Below are 23,542 nucleotides of genomic sequence, written 5' to 3' on the forward strand. Positions count from 1 at the left end.
TCCCCGCCCGACTTTCAGAGCCCCAATAAATGGTCACTTTGAAGGTTTGAGTCTGCAGCCGTGACAAGAAACCGAGCGCTCATGCCCAGGATTCCAATAGCAATTACTTTTTGCAGCCTCAGATCTTTTGTGGAGGGAGGTAGGGTACAAGTACATTAAAATGGGTGGTTCGCATTTCCCACCCTGCTTTTGTTTGCATAGTTAACTTAGGCTTCCTTTATTACTTTATGAAAAACACTCTTCCGTAGATCCTTAAAAGACAAAACACTAACAAACAAACAGCAGCATTCTGGCCTCTCACGAGCTCCATAAGCCCCTGAATTTCCAGAGTCCGCTTTCTTTCCATAAAGCCTCTTTTGTAGGTGAGAACATGAGCAATATTGGCATTAAAAAGGGTGTCTGGTCACTTGGCTCTTTGAGCAACAGAAATAGAAGAGGTCCAGGGGGCAGAAGCAAGCCCACCTTTGCTGGATGCAGACACTGAGTCTACTTGGCAGAAGGCTCCGAGGGCATCTGGAACAGCAGGTAGGCAGGTGTAGGCTCCCAGGCTCCCACTTCCCCACTGCCTTTGGTTAGGCAGTACCTGGTGCCATGAGGCCCTGGGGCTGCCCTCAGGGGACCTGCATTATTCAAATCTTCATCTTGAGGCTATTTGCTCCAGGCTCACAAGGGACATTCCTGTCTCCCACCCAAACCAACTGCCTCTTTAGAAGGAAGAGAAAAGTAGTAGCTAGATTTTGAGGCATTGTAAGCACAGGTATTCATTCTTCAAGGTTTCATCTCCAGGCCACTTGGCTGGGGCCAAACATCCAGAGAAGAATGCCCACCCCATTCAGTCCCATCATGGCTGAGAAAATTCTGCGGAACTAGTAGGCAGTTAGTTTCCTGGGACAGCTACCCCAGGCCCTGGGCCCGGGGTGGGAGCTGGGAGGGGAGAGCGACAGGTGACTTTGTTCTAACTGTCCTCTTCATTCTTCTGGCTCTAGAACTCTAGCCTTGTTTGGCGGATTGTGGCTGATGAGAGTGGGGGTGGGGAAGGGACAGTAATGATTTTATTATTATAAAGCTAACATGAATTGAGAACACACACAGCTCCACACACCCAGTTTGTGGCTTTGGTGTCTCTCTAGACCTGAGTCCACCCTAGCTGGGAACTGGGACTTGAGAGGAGCAAGGACAGACCAGTTGGTGTTGTCCCAATGTTCAGCAGGGAGTCTGGCTAGATGGACCCTCCTTCTCAATTTAAGACCCAACCAGTGGCAGGAACGATGAGGCAGGACTGCCTGGGCTTCTGTGGTTGATGCTCAGGACCCACGTTTTCCTCTTTGATTCACCAATTAAATTCAGCTAAACACTTAGTGAGTAGTTTTTTTTGGGGGGGCGGATATTTGGGTTAGACTTTGAGAGGTAGGAGAGGATACTGACAAGTAGAGGTAAGGAAAAAAGAGAGGGCACTCACTCCTCTGGGGGAGGACCAGCAGGAGTAAATGAATGGATGAGATACTGTGGGATTTGTATCAGGAATAGGGGTTTCTCAGTTTGGTGTTAAAGTGAGAGATAACTGGCGAGGGTATCTGGGGCCCTGTTGTCAAGGCCTTCGGGACAAATCTGTGCTCACCATAGAAGATCTTGTTCTCTCATTGTGATGGTATTTAAGGATGAGACTCCAGCACGCTCTTAGACTAGATTCACCTTTGGAATTAGGAAACGTGGGAGGCCCAGTGCTGATGTGAAGGAGGAGGTGGAAGAGAGGTATGGGAAGTAGTTTGAATCCTGCTGTGGGTTGCGACGCCCTGTAGGACAGAGGTGTTCTTGCTCAGGTACGAGCAGGTGGGGCGGTGGAGGATGGGAACAGCCCTTAGGTGAGGAGGCAGTGATCTGTAGGTTGGTACAGGCTGTCTAGTTCAGGCTTACTGTGAGTTCCAGAGCCTGAGTGGAAAACGTGGCTTCCACGTGGAGAGCTCCTCCTACTGCAACCCCGCCCCCTTGGGGCTGCCTGTCTGGGCTGTTGGCACCACCTTATGGTCAGAGAGGGAACTGTCTGACCACATAGTGGACTCTTCCTGACTCAAGGGCCTGGGGCACTAATATTGGGTCTCCTGCCCTCTTTTCAATTTCTTTGGCAAATCAATTCATGCAATCTCCTCATAACAACTGCTTTAGTTGCCTCCTCAAGGAAATCTCTTTTAAACTTTTTGCTTTTCTTCCCGCATCCTTTGCTATCCTGCTGTGTGAGCCCCCAAATCTACCCTCATCCTGGCTTTCCCCCCGTCATGCCTATATGAAGGAAAATGTGGGCAGACAAAATAGCAAACTGCTTCTATCAGCCTCCAAAGTTCTTGAAAGCAGAAGTCTGCCCCTAGAAAGTCTCCATCTTTCCCCTTGTCTTCTTTCATTGAAGTGGTTGTTACATTAAATAAACTTCAGGATAAAGGAGAATATGTCTTCAATATTTGGGTTTGTTTGTTAGTACTACAACAAAATTGCTTTCTACTAATTTTTACCGGAGAAGTACAGGGCTTCAACACTGTTATGAATTAAGGCTTTTGTGGGTCTGGTTTGGAAACCTCACCATCATTTATAATGTTATTTATTGAAGGAAAATAAATTCTGAGTGCCCAAAACAACTCCCAAAGATTTAGAACACATCACTTTTGTGAATTGGACATTTCCTCTGTGTCATAGATTAATAGTCGCAGTGTATTCATGGATTGACTGGAAACACAAAAGATAAAAAAGAGTTTTTAAAAAACCCCAAGAGAATAGGAACATTGTCTCCCTCACCATAAATTCATTTACTGGAAAGAATATAAAGCAGTACACATTGGGTGTCTGATTGTGGCCTGAGTTTTGTTGGTGCCTTGCTTTGAAGCCTGAATAGTATTCTGGAAGTCCTCTCTGTTTTCCTTGGGTCATCATTTTTGCTTCCTCATTGTGTGCCAAGATGAACTCCAAGAGAAAATGTCCCAGGCGAGGGGCTGCTTAGTGTCCGTGGGGGGCGCTGGTAACTGTGTAACTCTCGTGGCTGGGGTTCAACGCTGGTCTGAGACTGATGGATTTCAAGTAGGTGAGGAAAGAGTCTTTTTGTGGGGTACCTTTCCAGTGGGCCACATTTTGAAAGTCTTTGTGAAACAACCAAATCTATAAATATGATTTAACTATCAGTGTACAATCAGGGTCCATTGGACCTAGTTTTGGTTTCTGAGTTTTTTTTTTTTTCCTTAGCAGTTCTGTTTGTAAAGGTTGATGTTTTGTGACTTTTGTTCTTTTTAAAGAAATCTTCCAAAGATCAAAGAAAACATTTACTTTTTAACAAAAACAGAATAAGACTCATTCTTTCTTGAATTTACCATATGGGACCATTGGAACCATTTATAAACCTAAGGTACTTCATGGGATCTTAGTGATCTTATTTTTCTTATATCTTGAAACATTTTCCATTTTATTTTTATTTTATTTTTTAAAAGATTTTATTTATTTATTTGTCAGAGAGAGACAGAGAGAGCACAAGCAGGGGGAGTGGCAGACCGAGGGAGAAGCAGGCTCCCCGCTGAGCAAGGAGCCCAATGCGAGACTCAATCCCAGGACCCTGGGATCATGACCTGAGCCAAAAGCAGCCACTTAACTGACTGAGCCACCCAGGCGCCCCCAACATTTTCCATTTTATTATCCTAGGAATTATTTCATCATTACCCATCAATTACTGCTAATTATTTTATGCTAAAAACACTAAAATAATAAGAAAACAGAAGAGTGATAGAACCACCACCTAGAAGGATGATACAACAGTGAAATAAACCATCGCTACTGCATCACCTTTCCGCTTTCTTGTTACATTCCTTAGCGTATTACATCATCTTTCAAGAAGGTATAGAAGATGGAAGACACCATCTTTGTTTCTTTCATTGCATCCAGTTGAGAATCCAGAATTTTTCATTTCCTAAACAAAATGGTAAAGAGAAGAAAATTGACAAAGGAAAATGTTTTATCACAGTTAGACACATCAGAAAGGACAGCAGTGCTGTTGACTCTAATAATGCTAGTAAAATTGCTTATATAAGCAAAATCTCAGACTGTGAGTCTTACAAGATAATAATCTGGATGAATTTTTCTCAGACTCCTGAATTGATGAATAAACAGTATCTTTCTGACAAAGAGAAACTATGATATTCTTATCCAGTTAGTCATTCATCAGGAATGATTTCATCACCCAATATTTTGCAACAAGAACCTGGACCATCCTGTTTTGCTGAAAGAATGGGAGCCAATATTCTTTTACCTCTTGTGTTTGGTTACCAGAATGTCCCTGATATGGTTTGCAGGGAACAAATGATGAAGTCAGATGTGTTTACAAGGCAATCAAAAGGAGATAAATGATATAGAAATGGAAAAAAATTATTGGACTAGTTCTTGCTGGTATTTATACACATAAAAATCCTTTGCAAGTTTGGAGAAAAGAAGATCCATCTCTTTAAAAAACTTATGAATCATCAGAGGTTTGAAAAGTAACTGGTTTTGTCATGCAAGTGCAAGAAGAACCAGAAATAATGATAAGCTAGAACTTACTGGAGATTTACTTGAGATTTGGAATCAGTATTGAGATGGATCCGTCCCAGGTTCCTGCATGACAGGTGATGAACAGTTAGTTGCATACAGAGGACATTGCACATTTTGAGTTTATATATCTTCAAAGTCAGGAAAAAGGGAATGAAAATTTGCTCTATTAAAACCATTAAATTTTGTAATAAAGTTTTATTAAAAAATTTTTTTTTGAGAGAGAGAGAGGGGGTGCCGTGCGCATGTGCACGGGGCGGGGAGGGGGCAGAGGGAGAATCCCAAGCAGGCTCCACGCCCAGCACAGAGCCTGATAAGGGCTTCGATCTCACAACCCTGAGATCATGACCTGAATCCAAATCAAGAGTTGGACACTTAACCAACGAACCACCCAGACACCCTAAATTTTGTAATAAAGTTTTAAACACTGTCCCTTTATTATTACCTCCATAAATTACCCATAAAAATAAAAAGGCTGTATTGGACCCTGATGGTAAGTGAAGCTGACAATTTTTTCCTGGTGTACTGGGGGTTAAGGTCACTGAGGCAAAATATTAATAACAAAAATGAAGTAAACCCCACTGCAGTAGTATCCATCCACTCCCAGCTGTTGCTCTATTACACCTTTCCATACATGCTCACCATTAAGGATTGATGATTGTTTTAAAGAGGGTGATTTGAATGAGAGACATTGTCATATAGCCTCTAAGGTGATTCTCCCCTTTAGTGGAAGTCAGTGCTTCTCAAAGTTCAATGGGGAGAAGAATTACTGTACAGGACACATAACATGGATGCTGTATTTTAGTATATGGTAGACAGGACTTCTAAGATTAATTTTGACCCTTGAAGGCTTTCACTTTGAAAACTTTAGAACCTGATAGTCTTAGTCCGTTGGGGCCACTGTAGCAGAATACTATTGACTGTGTGACTTACAAGCAGACATTTCTTTCTCATGGTTCTGGAGGCTGGAAGTCTGAGATCTGGGTGCCAGCCTGGTTGGGTTCCTGGTGAGAGCCCGCTTCCTGGTTATATGTGCATATGGTTTTCTTGGAGTTTGCATCCAGAGAGAGAGAGAGAGAGGGAGCGAGAGAATGAGCAGGCAGGTTTGGCAGGCAGGTTTTAAGCTGGATGGTTTGGTGTGGCTGGGCAGGATGGTGTTTGTGGAGGAGAGGACTCACAGTAGTGCATTGACCAGGGCTAGACCCTGAGGGCCTGAGATGTCTGCCTTCAGCAAGTAACTGAAAACCCAATGCAAAAGTCTTAAGCAATAGAGGCCAGTGCGTTACCCCCCATTCCAGGAAGTCCTGGGGTGTGGAGCTAGTGTGGGTGCAGCAGATGGATTGGAGGGGGAGACCTCTGAGGAAGGAACACATTGAGAAATCAAATGGCAAATTAGAGACGGAAAGGAAGAAGTGATTTTGAGAAGCTTGTGGGGACAAACTGGCAAGATGACCAGCTTGTGTATGTGATGAGTAAGTGGGGAAAATGATGGAAGTTTAGGCCTCTCTTAGCATTCCCTCCTGCACCTGCACTGTGTCCCTCCCCTTCTCCACAGACATCTCAATCAGTGCCATCACCACATTTCTGGGTGCTCCAGCAACTCCTCCCCTCTCCCACCAGGAGTCGTCTTGGATATGAAGATAAGTCTTTTCTTCCTCCCTTCATGCTTCTGTGTGGAATTTGCCAGATTCTTATTCCTGACTGTGAAATATATGTGATTCCATTCACCTCCCTCCATTGCTACCATCTGGGTCATCTTTGTCTTATATATTGCTGTGGGATTAACCAGCTGGTCTTCTGCTTCTCCTTTTGCTCACCAGCACTCTCTCCAGTCCAAATTCTCTGCACTGTAGCCAGATTGAAGAAAAACCAAACCAAACCAACCAACAAAAATAAACCCCAAACCAAATCATACCACTCAGTTGCTTAACTCTAGAGGCCTCCTTCGAATCAGTTTCACACTCCTCACCATGGGCTGGACGGCACTGCAAAATCTGGCCCTGCTGGTTTTGAAGGCCTCATGGGAGCCACTCTTACCCTTCTTCATTCCCTTCCAGCACCTTCTTTCTATACTGCAAATAGGCCAACCCCTTCCCTGCTTTAGGGCCTTCGTACAGGTTGTTCCCACAGATCAAGGGCTTTGCCCAGTTCTTACCTTGTTTATTTATTTAAATGGTTTGTTGTGTCTTATTCTTTCTCCCACTCAAAATGAATTATAAGTGCCCCGAAGGAGATGTTGTCTGCCAGGGTCAATGTTCAATCCTTAGCACCTACGAGAGTCCCTGACTCACAGCAGATTAAGTGTGTGTCTGGTGTGTGTGTATGTGTGGTTACTGGAGGACAAAATGCCTCCTGGTTCCATTAGCAGAACTGGGACTTAGGGAGGGGAAGCCCAGGCTGGTGGGGAGGGGTGATTGAAGGGTTAGGGGGTGTCCTTCCAACTCCTGTAGCATTTCATAGTTCAGCCAAGGCCCTGATCCCATACTGCTTTGTGCTGGAATTATTTATAGGTTGAAAGTGCTTTCGTACATGTCGCTTCCTTAAACCTCTCTATAATCTTGGGAGGGATAGAATTATTATTCCCATTTTACTAATGAAAACCTCGAGCTCAGAGATTCTTGCCCAAGACACACATAGCTGGAAAGGTCCTAGTCCAGATTTGGACATGAATATTCAAATTCCCAATTCTTTGTTTTCTATTATTGTCCTGGAAGTCATAACCCACTTCTCCGTCCCTACCAGTGAACAATAAGGGTTATGGATCATATTGCAAAACACTTTCATTTTGATGCTGATCAAAGTGATTTTAGTTAGCTTGATGGTCAAAGGAATTCAGTACCTATGTATGTATATATAATACTTATATGTCTTTTCTCCCTAAGATCTTAAAACCTTGAAAAAGGCAGAAGAACTAGGAAGAGAAATAAGTGAAAGAGAGAAAATTAAAAGAAAGACCTCAAAGCAAAGAAATGGAAAGGAACCAAAGGTAAGATTATAATCTAAAAGGAAGCCAAAGAATATTTTCCGAAACTTCTTGTTTTTTTGGCAAGGTTACAAACTAAGGAAATGGGTAACAAGATAAATTAGGCACACAGAACTAAAGCAAGAAGGCTGATAATTGGTGAGAAAAAAGGGAGAAAAGCGCCCTCCAGGGGAAGGCAGAGGAAAGGAGAGACTGGCCAGACGGGGCGACTCTGAGAAGCATGGGCATGCTAGCATCGACTACATGATGTTCATTGTAGGCCTGGCAGGTGGGGCGTGTTTAGGAGAGAGAGAGAAGAGGAAGGTGTTGGGCCCTTGGTGTCAGTTAGCTGATGGCGGAGATGAAGAGCAACGGGAGTTAATCTATGGAGTGTGAAGGTGGGGAATGCCTTCTGGGTGGCGGGGGGGGGAGGGCAGGGGCTTTGGATCAGGATGCCATGAGGGTCACGTCTCAGCCTTGACACTGATTAGCTGTGTGACTGAGGCCAGGTTACTTAGCCTCTCTGAACTTCAGTCTGTTCAGCATAAGCCCAGGGATAATACCATGTACTTGGGAGGGTTGTTGTAGGATTAAATGAGTTAGTGTGTCAGAATGCCTTGCTCAGTGCTTGGCACCTGGCAGGCACTGAATAGCCAGTGTTTTCCCCAATGATCAAAGCAGGAGGTGATGGCCATTCTCTGACTCACATTCGAGTCTCCGTAGAAACTGTGACCTTCTGTTGCCTTGGGCATCCTCAGATCCTCAGAAGGCAGGAAACAGAGTTGGGGAGCTGCCCCCTCCGCCTATCTTGGTTCAGGTGGCTCCATCTAGGTGGTGAGATTGGGGTGGGTTTCATCTGGGGACAGCTGTGTGGGTAGTGATTGGGTACGTTTTTATTTGCAGGTTACTGTGTGCAGTAACTTCTCACATTTGCTTTTTAAAAATGCCTTAATGGACTGCTATAGTAGAGGGAGAAAAATCTTTCATTCGTATGTGTATGTCATTCAAATGGTATTTTTAAAGATTTATTTTTGTGTGTTCACGATGTTCTTGAATAATGTTTCCATAAGTACGGTCAAAGATAAAACTTGCACGGTGCGCAAAATCTGGTCATGCATATTTTAGAGTGTGACCGTCTTTTGGCCAGCCTCGGGCTCCATTTGCCGAGCTCTTCACTGGCCATGTTTCCTTAGGAGGGGTTGCTTGAGCTGGCTCGCTGACCGGGAAACTTCTGAGCACAGGGTAAGCTGATGGTGGTGCCCTCTGCCGGTGTCACCCCTTTCCCGCCAACAGCCCGGCTCTCCAGCTGAACCAGTGGAGGGCAGACTTTTGTGTCTCAGTCATTGATTCAATAGATATATGATGAGCATTTTGATGTGCCAGGTGCTGTGCTGAGCTTTGTGGTGTATAGTGGTGAATAAGATGGGCAGAGTCGCTGGTCTCATGCAGCAAAGGAAGTAATGAGAAGATACAGCGTCGAAGGGCCTGTGTCAGTGAGGGTGATCTGGGATGACCTCCCTGAATAGGGATTATTTCTTGAATGACACAAAAAACTTGAATGATACAAAAAGACCACCCTATGAAGATCAGGAGAGGCTGCTTCCAGGCAGAAGAAGGTAAGTACAAAGGCCTTGAGGTTGGCATTCAGTTTGGCTAGTTCACCGAACTGAAAAGAGGCTGGCGTGGCTGGAGCCTAGTGAGTGATGTCTGGAGAGTGGCAGGAGATGAGTACTTTAGGGCCGATGGCCAGGGTAAGGAGTATGGATGTCTTATTTAGCTTGGGCTGCTATAACAAAATACCGTATGCTGGGCAGTTTAAATGCCAGACATGGATTTTCTCCCAGTTCTGGAGACTGGAAGTCTGAGTTCAGGGTGCCAGCATGGTTGGGTTGAGAGCACGTTTCCTGGCTTGCTCATGGCTGTCTTCTTGCTGTGTCCTCATGTGGTGGAGAGAGAACGAACAAGCTCTCTGGTGTCTCTTCTTCTAAGGGCACCAATCCCATCATGAGGGCCCCATCCCCACGATCTCACCTAACCTCAGGTACCTCCCAAAGGCCCCACCTGCAGGTGCCATCACAGGCACCAAAGGTGTCAACTCTCAAGATTTAGAGGAAAACGCAGCAGCTGTGAATGCCTGCCTCTGTTCCCACTCAGTAAAGCTCCAGTCCCCGGATTCCTGAGTCAGCTTCAGATTGGGAAGGAAGACGAGTCTCTCACAGACCGAGAGCGAGGAGCACCACCTCAGGAAAGTGGAGAATTGATGGAAGCTGTCTAGGGAATGGCCCTCAGTCAGGCCTGAGCAGACAGAGCCGAGGTTCCCTGTGCCACCCGAGAAGAGCCTTCCATGCGGGCTCAGGGCAGCCTGGGAAATGACTCCCTGGTGTCCCTCCTTTTCTCATGCTTTTAGAAGCACTGTCCTCTGGTGGCTCTCTCTGCTGCCAGGACGGCACCAGGGGCCTGAAGGGACTTCCTGGGAGCCAGGTGGTGAGGTCGCTGTGGAAGGAATGTGTCAGGGCTCTTTTGCTCTGAAGTCGATCTCTGTACCTCCGGAGCACCCCCTCTGGAGTCACCCCAGCCAATCCTGGGGTCCCCTTTATTGTCCCTGCTGCCCCACCATTCTCCATCTGCTTCCTTCCGTACATACTGTTTCGCTTCATTCTGTAGCAGTTTCTGCAAATGAAGACCTGTTCTTTCCAACAAGTGAACGATGAGCTTCCTGAAGTTGGGTTGTTTCTGTGTGATGCGCACGGTCCTGGACGCAGCAGTGGCTCTTGGTAAACATTTGTCCGTTGAATCAGTTGGTGGTTCTGACCTGTCCTCAATTAACCAAGGACCAAGGTGGGTCTAAGGGTGGGTCTGTATTTAGGCAGTTTATGTCAGGATCACCGGCCATCAGTCATTAGCTTATCCCCTTTGTGGTTTTTCGCCATACATGCATTCCACCGTGCAATCCCTTGCTTTCTACTTTTCTTTAAATTGGCTCATGTTTTTCCCTGACAAAATTAATTTCAGCAGAAAACTTGATAACATGACTGTGTGTGAAAGCCACCATTGCTTCTCATAAATAAAAGGTGATTGTAAAAAGAAATCCAAATCTCTGAAATAGAAAGCACACGTTTCTTGCCCCGTGAATCATCTCAAGGGGTCTAGTAATCTGCACATCACACTTTGGGGAACTGTGATTTATATGACAGGTGAGGATGCATTTAGGAAAACGAGAGCCATCCCTGGGCATACTTCTGGATCTTGGGCACCTCCCTGTGCCACGCACTGTGGGCATGACAGCCAGGGGCTGCCACTTGCCACGGGTTGCACAGGGAGGCAGTGGGTGACCAGTGAGCAGTACTCTGGTGCCTCCGTTCTGTCTTTGGAGACCCCCTGCTCCTTGACCTTCCGCCCTGCTTCAGGCTCCTCCTGGGACTAGGACGCAGTCTTCTTCCTCCATTAGCTGCTAGTCCTGAGAACAGCTGTGGAGGAGGGGGGAGGAGGGGGCTGGGGGGACCGGAAGGGGAGGGGGAGGAGGGTAGGGGTGGGTGCAACGGGAAGGGAGAACTGGCTGTGGAGCAAAGGAGAGAGCACCAGGAGGGGCCAGAAAGTGGAGGGGAGGGCCTGAGAGGTGTGCCTTGCAGCAGGAAAGTGGTTTTGGCAGAGAACCAGGAGACTGTGAACTGTGTATTTGTCTATTGAGCCTAGAGGCGCTGGCTGGGTGGACAAGCACAAAAGCAACACTTTGATTCTTACACTGCAATGTGTAACCCTCTGTAGGATGAAAGATTTTAAGAGGAAAAGGCAAGGTACAAGTGTAAAAGTAGTATGATAATTATTCAGGTAATGACTTTCATTCTCTCTCTGTTAGATGTTTGGACTTGGCTTAATTGCCAGTTTGGATCAAATGACACAGCAGAGCATCCATAAGCCTGCAGATGCTAAGTCTGTTGTGTCCTGACTCAGCGGAGATGCGAAGACTCAGAGGTGACAGGGACCTTGGTGGGAAGCATCTCCCCAGAGCCCCTTGACTGAGCTGCTCCCAACATGTCTGACATCCCCAGAATCTGAAAGTAAGTCTGGTGGGGGCCTTCCTAGCAGGTGACCCCCTAGCTTCACAGGGCACCTCTAGCATTGTATAGGCTGCTAATGCATAAAGTGGCAGCCCTGCCCTCTGAACTCTGGGCTTCGGGCTCCCGTGCAGACATCATCCTGGTTTGGGACAAGTCTTTGCAAGGCTGTTGGGAACCAGTGTGCCTGGTGGAGGACCTGGAGGAGACATTGCAAGTTTCTTCCAGCTCTATATCAGGCTGCTCATAGGGTTGACCCAGGCTGGTTTGCTTCCAGAAGGGCAAACCGGCCACCACATATATGCTTGTGGCCTACATTTGAGTCCTAACTTTATCTCCTTGCTTTATGGTTTCAGACAAGTCATTTCACCCCCCACACCTAAGTTGACTAGTTTGAATCCCAGCTTTGCCCCTTGCTAGCTGTGTGACTTTCGGCAAGTTGTTAACCTCTCTGTTCCTCTAGTTCTCTGTCTGTAAAATGGTGCTAATAATCATACCTCTGTCTTCGGGTTGTGGTGATTAAGAGACTTGACGTATGTGCATCTGTAGAGCCCTGAGAGAAGCCGTGCTTCTCCGTGTCCCCAGCCATCCCCAGGCTCCAGCCAGCTTGTGCTGTTGCCTGTATCCTGGGCAACCTTTAACAAACCCCAGAGGCCAGGACACAGGACCTCCCAGCAGAGAGTCCAAAGTCCTGCCCCTGCTGACGCCCAGACAGAACTCCTGCCTTGTGGCCCCTGCGTTCGGCTCACTGTCCTCAGTGCTCTGTCATGCCTTGTGTCCTAGGCCAGCCTGCCTCTGCATCCCGCCCTTCCTTGCTCCTGATCCCAGTGCCTCTTGTCAGGTTAGCTTAATGGATTATCTTGGCTAGGTCATGGTAGCCAGTTGTTGACTCAAGCGCTGATCTTAGTGCTGCTGCGATGGTATTTTGTAGTTGTGGTTAACATCTGCATTTAGTGGCCGTTCAGTAAGGAATATCACCCTTGATGTTGTGGGGGGGCCCCATGAAGTCACCTGAGGTCTTGTAGGGAAGGAATTCTGCTTCGAGACTGTGGATCAACTCCTGTGTGTTTCCCAGCCTGCTGGCCCGTCCTGGAGTTCAGCCGTGCCAGTTCCCATGACCACACAAGCCAGTTCCTCCCAAGAAATCGATGTGTGTGTGTGTATTTATATATACCCATATGTGCGTATTCATGCATGAGCAGTCCCCAGTTCTCCGCGGTTTCATTTTCCACGGCTTCCATTACCTGCGGTCAACTGTGGTCCGGAAGCAGACGACCCTCCTTCTGACGACACATCAGAAGGTCAGGAGCGGCCTCACACTACGTCTCAGTGCCTGCGTCATTCATCCCTGTCATCTCCTCTTGCAGGTGTTTTGTCATCTCCTGTCTTCACAAGAAGTGAAGTATAGTACAATATTTTGAGAGAGAGAGACCACATTCACATAACTTTATCACAGTAAATTGTTATAATCATTCTGTTTTAAGTAGTTATCGTTGTTCATCTCTTACTGTCTCCAATTTATAAATCAAACATTATCATAGGCATGTACGTACAGGAAACACATAGTATCTATAAGGGTTTGATACCGCCAGCAGTTTTAGCATCCGCTGGGGGTCTTGGAATTTAACCCCTGTGGATGAGGGGGGACCACTGTATATTCATATATGTGTATGTATTACTGGCTCTGTTTCTCTGGAGATCCCTCACTGACAGACCTCCTCTGGCATGGCTCATGCCTCACTTTCTGGAATCTTCTGAGTATCCAGCCTCCAGGAGCTGTGCCCTCCTGCCTGTCTCTAGTGCAATGATTGTTGGGATGCCTCCTTGACTTGGCTCCCATGGTGGCTGGTGGGGTTACATAGCTTTAAGCTCTTGCTCCCATTTCCTTTTCGTACGTCTCTGGAGCTTCCTCAGCTCCCAGGGGGACCTGGGCACATAGTAGGTAGTTACCACATTTTTGCTGTCTGAATGCATGTGGTGGGACTCAGTGGTAAGTTGGGGATTATAAACACTTTCCTGGACTTGCAGGGGGAGAATCAAGAGTGTCTAGCCCAAGGTCATACTTCAAAGAGTTGGCTTCTTCCTTTTGTGTCTGAGGCCTAAGGCTCTAAAATATACCTTAACTACATTTCTTTCCCCTTGTTCTCCCTCTCCCTGCCCAGCATGGTTTCCAGAACATAAAATACAAGTTCAGACATGGCAGAGGAGACTAGAACATGAAATTCCTGAGCTTTTAGATGGCTATTTGGTTGGTAAACACAGCTCAATGGTTTTTGTGCTTGGTAGAGCTATGTCTTGCTCATGGTGGAATATTCTGGGATTTGTCTCCTAAGTGGCTATTCCTTGGGTATCTTCAAGTAATTCCAAGTGGAAAACCACACAAGTGTCCGTATGAATGCAGATAGCTGAGTAGACTTCAGAGTAGTGGCATCCTCGGGACCTGGAGGCCAGCCTCCACCGTGTAGGCTGGCCCTTTCCATGTCTCTAGCGATGCTTCACCACATGACCTGGCAACCTCGGTCGGTGAACATTCACTCAAGAAGTTCCTGCCTTGAGCTAGGAAGCTTTTCAGTTTTAACAAAAGCCAAGGCCTTCCTGGAATTTTCTTTTAAAGCCCCAGTACATAACCCTGCTTTACCTCTACTGGGACTTTTTGGAATTGACAGCGCTTTCTCTTTTAACCAAAAACACCACTCTTCTTGGTGAGCGAGGCGGAGTTAATGAGCACAAGCAGGGCATTGCAAACGAGTTTTGAAATGGCAAAAATTCCTTTTATTTTGTCGTTTTTATGGAAAGGTCAAATAGTTGAAAAAAAAATGTTCTCGATGAGGAGTTATACTTAGGGTTTACAAAAAAGCACACGTTGTTGATAAAATATGAACTGTTTGAAAGATTTATAAGAGTCTAAAATCCTGCATAGCCCTTCAGAATTTGAAGCAGCAGGAAACCACTGTGATATTTTTAAAACAAGTATTTATAAAAGTAATTGGGTACTCTTGATGTGGAATAAGGAGGGAAAAAAAAAAAAAACTGCTAAGGAAGCTATATTGGACTTGACATAAAAGCGAGGTATGTAATTTGGGAGCAGAATGAAGGGTGAGGAACGTGTACACACAGTACCTGCGGGCCCGTCTCGTTCAGAAGAGCTGGAGGCGGCAACGGAGCGCGGCGGCCTCCGTCAGCGCGGGGAGAGGGGGCGGCTCTTCGGGGCCTGCGGGCAGTGACCAGGTAGTGCAGCTCGTTGCTGAAACCCCAGTGTAAAACTCCGAGGCCCTCTGAAGCTGATTACATGCAAACAGGACAGAAAACACATGTTTCTGAGAACATTTTGGTTAAAATTAAAAATGTGGCAGAAACAGTGCCAATAATTTACTCGAGAATATCTGAACCAGATGCTGCTAGCCCGTAATTCCGAGTAATTTGCCAAAATTATGTATTTACTTTAATCCCCGAGATGAAGCTAAAATATGCATGGTTTTTGTTATTTGTGATGCAAAAAATAAAAAATGTCTGAGGTGACTTCAGCACATACTGGAGAGAGAATGAGAAATGGACAGGATGTCTATGAGCTACGGCTCGAACCTGTGTGGAGTTAAGCAGAAGGCCATCAGGAATGGATCCTCAAAAAGCATAATACCGGGTGCCTGGGTGGCTCAGTCGTTAAGCGTCTGCCTTCGGCTCAGGCCATGATCCCAGGGTCCTGGGATCGAGCCCCGCATCAGGCTCCCTGTTCCGTGGGAAGCCTGCTTCTCCCTCTCCCACTCCCCCTGCTTGTGTTCCCTCTCTCGCTGTGTCTCTCTGTCAAATAAATAAATAAAATCTTAAAAAAAAAGCATAATACCCTAGGAGGTTAGGCAAACATTTTTGAGTAGGTAATTTATGAAATGAGAACCTTGCATTAAGACCGTGTTTCTACTGGTGACAGTTGCTGAATAGCTCCCACCCATGGGCATATCATCTTGTTTATGTGATGCCAAACATCTGGATGCAAATGGAAAAAAAAATTGGTTAGCTGTCTCGATTCCTGTTCTCTGTGAAGTCAAATAATCGAATAGTGGGGCTAGTTGGTCATTATTTTGTTCCTGTTTAGATAGTTAGCATCTAACTGGACAGAGACAGTTTAGTGTAGTGGGTAAGCATGCAAGCTTTGAAGTCAGACTCCCTGGGTTTAAATCCTGTCTTTGGGGTACCAGCTATGGGGTAGTTCCTTAAGTTCTCTGTGCTTAGTTTTCTCATCTGTAAAATGGGCATGATAACAGTATTTACCTTATAGGGTCTTTGTGAGGGTTAAATGAGTTAATACAAGTATGATACCTGAACACAGTAATTGTCCTCAATAAACGTTACTCATTTTTGTTCTTCCTAGTATTTGAGAAGTGTTGAGACCTAGGGGAGGTCTTTGAATTTATGCCTTTTGTCCTTTTGACAAATAAATAATCTTACTTGGAGGGGGAGAGGTTTTTTTTTTTTATTGTGGTAAAATATACAAAACAAATTTTATAATTTTCACTATTTTTTAAGTGTATAGTTCAGGGCCATCAAGTATATTCACATTGTTGTGCAATCATCATCACATCTACAGAAGATAATTTTTTTAAATTATAAAAATAATCTCTAGAATCCATGGCTGACTGTCCACACCTCAGTTTGGCCCTTATCCTCTCTCTCTCCTGAACTATTGTAATGGCCTGGTGGTGGGCTTCCTGCTCTTCTCTAGTCCATATATGGCTCTAGAGCAGTCCTTCTAAAATGCAGATCTGATCTGTTAGCCTTTGAGGATCTTTCCACACCCTCCCACCCCGTGTATCATTCCTACAAGATAAAGGTTGGCCTCACTAGCAGGCTTTTTCAGCATTTAAAACTTCATTTCTGATAACCCCCGTACTTGGTATACAGGCTCCAAGAAGTGTTTGGGGACCTCTGAATATGTATTGCCCTAGGGATGAGGATCTAGGAATCATGCCCATTTTACAGATGAGAAGTGGTGTCAACTTCAGCCTGGGATGGTACCCCATTTATGACTGGGTGCTTTTTGGAGTCTGTCTTATTGTGCACAATTTGAGGGGCACCAGGATCCAGCCAACATTCTCTGCTTCCAAACTCCTGCTTGGGGTTGGCCCTTGCATGCCCAATGGTGCTACCAGTAAGTTGGGCCCAAGGAGATGTGGGTTCTAGTCCTGCCTCTGCCCCTCACTTTTGGTGGGACCCAACTCTCCATCTCTCATCGCTTACATGAGGAGGTTGGGCCTTGTTGGTCTATGTGGAGTGGATGAGGCCTGGGAGGGTGAGGGGTGCTTCCTCAGAAGGGTGGAGAGACAGGGTCAGAGAGAGAAGGACAGACCTTATTTACCGCTTTGTTTGGTGAGTTGGTACCTGCTCACATTCAGAAAATGTGCAGCCCAGGGCCTGGTCCAGCGCAGGTACCAATTAGGTATTTGTGGAGTAAAGGGATGATCTTGTACCTCAGTGACACTTTTGACAGTCACTCACTGGTGAACAGCACTCTTTTCTTTGGCTCTGATAATTGACTCCCCAACCCCATCTCCCTCTGCATTAGCTTTTATGCCCTGCATTAGCTATCCACTGGCCTGTTCTCATTCTGCAGTTTACCTTGCTGAATTGACGCCTTCCTTCTGGATGCTTAAAAAAGAACCTGAATGCTCAGTAGGCTACCTTCCTGCTTTTTGCTTTCCACTTCTTACAGGTGCTCCCATTATTTTGGAAATGACCCCAGAGTTCTCTGGCTTTACAGATGGGACAGGGATCTCCCTGGAGGGGCGTGACTTCAGATTCCCCCAAATCCGGGGACAGGCTGCTCTTCAGGGTGCCTCTCCTTCTGACCTGTGTCTCACTCTCTCCCCCTCTCATTTTACTCCCACATTAAGCTGCCCCTGGGGAAGGCTTTGCTTGTTGTCTTGAGTCAGAAAAGGCTGCAAAACTACTTTTTTTTAGTCCTTGAAAGATGCTGTCAGGTTGTTGATGATGTTAGGATTAGACAAGGAAGATACCTGCTTGCTAAGAAGTTTCTACCAGGTTTCGCTTTTCTGCTGTTTGCCTGGTTTCCAGAAAGGCCCCCAAAGCGAGACCCCGTCCCATGGAGTCAAGAATGGTACCATCTCTAGGGCAGACTTGAGTGTGTGACTGCTGTCACAGCTGGAGGAGCCCAGCTCGAGAGCGCGTGGGTTACGTGGTACACCCCAACAGAAGGAGAGGCTGGGCATGCCGCCGCCCTTTGGTGCACAGGCAGTTGGGCCACCCAGGGCTGCCTGGGCCTCTGCTTCCTGGCGATGGTCATTTAGACCCTAGGCATCTGCAGGGAGGCTGGAATGAGCAAGCTTTTTCCTTCTTTCAAATCTGAGGAATGTGTGGAAGGCAAGTGTCAGACCAGAAAGGAGCGCCATTAACTGTGCCTCTGGCGCTGGCCACAACCCTGCTTGCTGTCAGTGTGTCAGCAGGCCTGAGCCGCTCTGCACGGGGCCCAGTGGATGCACGGGGAGACAACAGGAGACATGTGCTGCCTCCAGGCAGGGCGGAGGGCTGGCTCCCAGGAGGCCGTTTATTTCGGATGAGGAATTTTGCTGGCGATTAGGCCAGGTTGCCGCTGGGAAAACACAAGCGTGTTGGTGACGGTGGTGATGGGGTGGGCAGTCAGGCTGCCTATGGGTGTGGCCGCTTGTCGGGCTCGCCGGTGCACGTGCGCGCTACCATGTGCGGACACATGCGTGCACCACACCCTCACGCACATATGAGCATCACGGGCACACGTGCCTCCCACATAAGCACATGCATGCACGCACGGGCACGTGCTCACACACGCGTGGATACACACTCACCATGCAGCTCCTTTATTAAACCGGCGAACATAAGCATCAAACACCCTATTTATAGAAACAATAAAGCTGGCAGAAATTAATAAATGCCAACGCAAAATTTTGTCTTTTTCTCTCTACTCCATCTCTATTACTAACACTTTATCTTTTCCCTTCTTTAGTTCTCATTCTGCTTTGAGAAGACAGGCCACTTCCTCCTCTTAACCTTGGCTTTGAAAGCTGCCCTTGAGTGTGATTCTCAGCTCTCTGACCAGAAAGAAAGTACTCACTCACTCTGACTTTTCGGAGCACAGTGTTGCTTTATGGCATCTAGAATGGCTGTCTGGACTCATAGGCCAATTCTGACACTTATTGGCTGTGTGACCTGGGGAAAGTCACCTAACTTTTTGGGCCTCAGTGTTCTTATCTATAAAAGGGGGATAATAATAGCCCTGTCTTTTTGGGGGCATTGTGAGAATTAATAAATGCTGAGCCCAGTGCCCGGTACAAAGTAAGTATATGGTGAACACTAATGATTATTAGCTTTCCCCTGGCCCTGATTATTTTCTGGAGATACTCTTGGCTGTCTTGGGCTTTCAGCCTCTTGCACTCAACTATGCAAGTGTTTGTGTCTTTCTTTTCCACGGGAGCTGGAGAAGAAGGAGCCAGCAAGGTTAGACGTAGACCCCGTGATTTCTTTCTCCAATCCATAGGCTTCTGTCTACCTGATTGCCTCTGTTTGTACCCTTTGGAGCTATAGTTGGGATTATTCCTAATTTGCTTCCCATGGTTCCCTAGCAACACTCACTAATATAGGATTAGGTACAAAAATACTTTTGGTTAGAATTTCAAGGATCTTGATTTATAATAGACTGTTGCTTTAAAAAAATAATTACTTTGATTTCCCCTTCCTTATTTCAAAATTAATTGTAAAATATTTAGGATACCTAGCTGATCAGAAAAAATAAAAGTCACCCTTCTGTCAGCATCTTCGTGTATATTTTTCCAGTCTTAAAAGTATATATACGCAGGCATCTGTTAAAATGGGAATTGTTGTACATATCCTTTTTGTGAATAACTCCCCCCACATTTCACAATGTCCATCTGCCCATAATGTTTTGAAATGACTTTTTTTTTTTTTAAAGATTTTATTTATTTATTTGACAGAGAGAGACACAGAGAGAGAGGGAACATAAGCAGGGGGAGTGGGAAGAGGGAGAAGCAGACCCCCCACGGAGCAAGGAGCCCGATGCGGGGCTCGATCCCAGGACCCTGGGATCATGACCTGAGCCGAAGACAGACGCTTAACGACTGAGCCACCCAGGCGCCCCTGAAATGACTTTTTAAAAGAACATGATATTTCCAATCAGAGGAAGCGTGGCTTCTCCGGGAAGAATGTGGTACCCGTGTCCACTCTTCGTGGAGAGGATGTGGCTGTGTGGTGGCAGAGGGCTGGATTGGTGGGTGCGTGGCCGCAGGGACACCCCAGCAGCGCACGCCTGAGGGAGAGGCAGGGAGGATGCAGGTAGGTCATGAGTGGGAATAACGTCTCTCTATCCCGATTTTTCTTCTGCAGCCGGAGATGACTTTCAGCCCGGGTGTGAGGGAATGGATGGACGGCTGCTGTCACTGTCATTTATGGACACCAGGGCAGTTGCAGGGGAATGTGAACCCCTTGGGTCCTGGACAAGGAACAGAGGGGTCAGGGGCTGACCTTCCAGGGAGGCAGGCAGAGGTTAGGCACACAGACCCTGGGACCAGACTGTCTCCATTCAAGTCCCACTACTGTTGCTTGTTAGCTTTGTGACTTTGGGCAAATGGCCTCCTGTTTCCCTGTGCCTCAGATTTCTCATCCGTAAAATGGGGATCATCACTGTAGCTATCTCACATAATGCAGTTGTGTGGATTAAGTTAATATGCACATACAAAATATCTGTAAAGCCAGCAATGGTGAGTTGAGTCTTGCCTCAGATAGCACTCCTCTGAGCTCTTCTGGTTCCTTCTTCCCCTCTTAAGGACCTCGTTACATCGGGCCCACCTGGACAATCCAGGATATTCTCTTTATTTTAAGGTCAGCTGATCAGCAACTTTAATTCCATCTGCATCCTTAATTGCCCTTTGCTGCATGGGGTGACATATCCACAGGTTCTGGGGATTACGATGTGGACATCTTCAGGGACCATTTTTCTACCACATCTGTTGTCTTGAACAAGCCTTTGTGTCTTCTGTGGTGATTCATCTGGGGTGATGTGCTCAGAGTACATCTCCCTCCCCAGATGTGAACTCCTGGAAGACTGGAATTGTATCTTGTTCTTATCTGAATTCTCTACGACCTGATCTACAGACCTGGGCTACTGGTACCCCTGTAGGTGTGGGAGAACTTTCCAAGGGGATGTGGGTAAAGGTAGTTTTAAAGGGACCCATTTATGAATGTACCTGCTATGGAGGCCAGTTTTCCTTTTCTCCAACTCTTTCCAGATTCTTTTCTCTCACTTTCACAAAGAAAGACTCAGCCTTCCCTCAGCCTGAAATATATAGTGCCAAATAGTGACATTCAAAATACTGGTGTCTGAGAAGTCTTTATCCTAATTAAGACATGTATTTTCAATAAATTGTATGTGTGCATTTAACACGTATGCAGCAACCTTTGTAATATATCTATATCGCCTTGATCAAACATGTACAAATAATGATTGCAATGATAGCTCAATCCAGAGGAAGAATTTTTAACACTCAGAGCCCCATTATTGTAGAAAAAAAAGAGTAAATGAGAACTTCAGCTTATATATGTTTTTTTCTTCCATAGAATTATGATAAGGTGAATAATAAATGACTTGCAACCATAAAAATTATATTACAATAAAATTCCATGAGAAAAAGTAAATGTGCTTTCAAGGAGGAAAAAGGAAAAACTGTAAACTTTTCTGACTCATAGAGAAGAGTTTGTTTATGTATTTTTTGAAAATAACTGATGGTGGGTATCAAATTGCTATGGCATTTAAATTCCATTGGAAACATTTAAGAGAGTGATGTAATAGTTTTATATTTACAAAATGTCAATATTTATAATGCAGTAGGAATTGTAGCCTTTGCATTATTTAAATTTATGATGAAAAATTTTCAATGTTAACCAAAAATGTGCGGGGGCCTACACAGTATATGAAAATTCCTTTAGGAGGGATACGAGCTTGAATATTTGAAGACCATCTGCTTTTGGCACCTTCCACATAGTAGGTGCTTCAAATGTTTGTATTTGAGGAGCGATTTCAGTGAAGTTTGTAAAACATGAGAAAGGATAAGAGTAAAGTGGTCATACAAGCTTTCAATGAGAAAGTTTTAACGAGTAAGATTCTCGGGTGGATGGCTTAGGTGTGCACCTCTTAGCAGCTCAGGAGCATCTTGGGGTCTCTGTGTGTTTCATTGTCCCCCAAACCAGTTCTTCAGTTCTCTCATACCAGTTGGGGGTCCCACAATTCACTTCAGTTCTGACACCCAACTACAAAGAGGGGCACAGACCCTGCGGGTTGACCTTAGTCCTCCAACACCGCCCCCACTCCAGGTGCAAATGGGGTCCCCAGGCTACCTGCACTTCTGCCTGACCAACTACACATTTGTGGGGTTTCATGACCTTCATGCCCCTCCACTTTGATAATTTGCTAGAATGACTCATGGAACTCAGGAAAGTGCTGTACTTAGGATTATAGTTTTATTTTAAAGGATATACGTCAGAAACAGCCAGATGGAAGAGATGCATAGGGCAAAGCTCCCTAGACAAAGCTTCCATTCCCTTTTTGGGGTACTACCTTCCCAGCACAACCATGTGTCCACCAACCTGAAAGCTCCCTGAATCCTATGTTTCAGAAATTTTGTCAGTTTTATTACATAGGCACGGCTGATTAAATCACTGGCCATTGTTCATTGAGCTCAATCCCTGGTTGCACTCTCTTCCCCAGGGGTGGAGCTGTGCAGAGTGGGGTGGGTTCCTTGGGCATCCAACTCCTATCCTGCAGCCTTTGAGGGGGCCTGCCAAAGGTTACCTCAGTGTAAATTCAGGTATGGTCAGAGGAATCACAAAAGACCCCCTCACTCACAGGATTCCACATTTTTTAGGAGCTCCATGCCAGCAACCCAGGACAAAGACTTGGCAACCATAGACTATATATATAGTATATATATATATGTATTATAACTCCGTGGGATTCTAAGAAATCATGAACTTTCTTAGTTTGGGCAGTTGGCGATTGGCCTAATGTAGCAGGGGCAACCATGACCTTATGGTGTTTGCCAAGTCTCGGAGGAATAGCACGTGGGAAGGGGATTTAGGGCTCTCATTAGAGATTTTAGTTGTTCATTTAACCAACTGACAAGCCAACTGACCAGCTCACCAACTTTGCAGAGTGCTACTCCTCAGCTAGGAGCCCAGGGGCCTGGAGGCAGAGGTCAGAAGGGAGGCAGGAAGTACACAGTTGAATTAAGTGCAGTTTTTGCCCCGGAGGAGCCTGCAGTCCATGGTGAGATGCATGGCCTCTTGCCTTCCCAAGCTTTTCCTGGGGACCATCTCTTTCTGCTTTCCTTTAGTCCATTCAGGATCATGTTTCGCTGCTAGAACAGGCCTCTTGTGGAAGGGAATTCTGCTGCACACTAGCAGCCGTTGGGAGGTTGGGAAGTTGGGAGCGGGGTCTCCAACGTAGCAGCTGCTCCTCCCCTTGTCGTCTGCACACCCCCCTGGATGACTCCCGTACCCTCCCTCACCTATACTCTGGGGCGCCTTAGTCTCTTGATTCTTCCTTAGCAGGAATGAGTCCATTTTTAGGAGTGATGAGTGGATGGAAAAATGACACCAATCACTCATGACAGATGTCTCCAAAGCTTAATTAAGACCAGACAGTTTCAGCTCAGCGACTGTGGAGATGGTGTTGGAAGAATGCTGGACCATAGAGCAAAGATTCAGGGTCTCAGGCAGGATTCTGTTATCTTTGTCTCACCTTTGTGCAAAGAACTATGCTCTGCAACGTGGGGAATGCAAAATGTGTAAGATGGAGTTTCTGCCCTCATGGAGGTTATGATTACAAATTTAAAAATTTTAAAAAGAAATAAGATAAAACATAACATTGTATTTACACTCCTGCTGCCATTGCCTCTCTACAGGAGAGTGGGGGGCA

General features: G+C 46.0%; 1 long non-coding RNA gene across 2 annotated transcripts in view; it reads left to right on the forward strand.

Moving 5' to 3' along the window:
- The window catches only part of LOC118553353 (uncharacterized), a 179,893-nt gene that overhangs the window by 3,028 nt on the left and 153,323 nt on the right, over window positions 1-23,542 (forward strand). The window contains exons 2-4 of one of the 2 annotated variants that reach the window (XR_004925986.2): window positions 7,437-7,540; window positions 10,181-10,354; window positions 11,373-11,574. This is a non-coding gene — a long non-coding RNA (uncharacterized LOC118553353). The remainder of the gene's footprint in view (window positions 1-7,436; window positions 7,541-10,180; window positions 10,355-11,372; window positions 11,575-23,542) is intronic. The other variant, XR_013445636.1, reaches the window with a different exon arrangement.

This window comes from Halichoerus grypus, chromosome 2 (assembly GCF_964656455.1).
Source record: "Halichoerus grypus chromosome 2, mHalGry1.hap1.1, whole genome shotgun sequence".
NCBI classification, from domain to species: Eukaryota; Metazoa; Chordata; class Mammalia; order Carnivora; family Phocidae; genus Halichoerus; species Halichoerus grypus.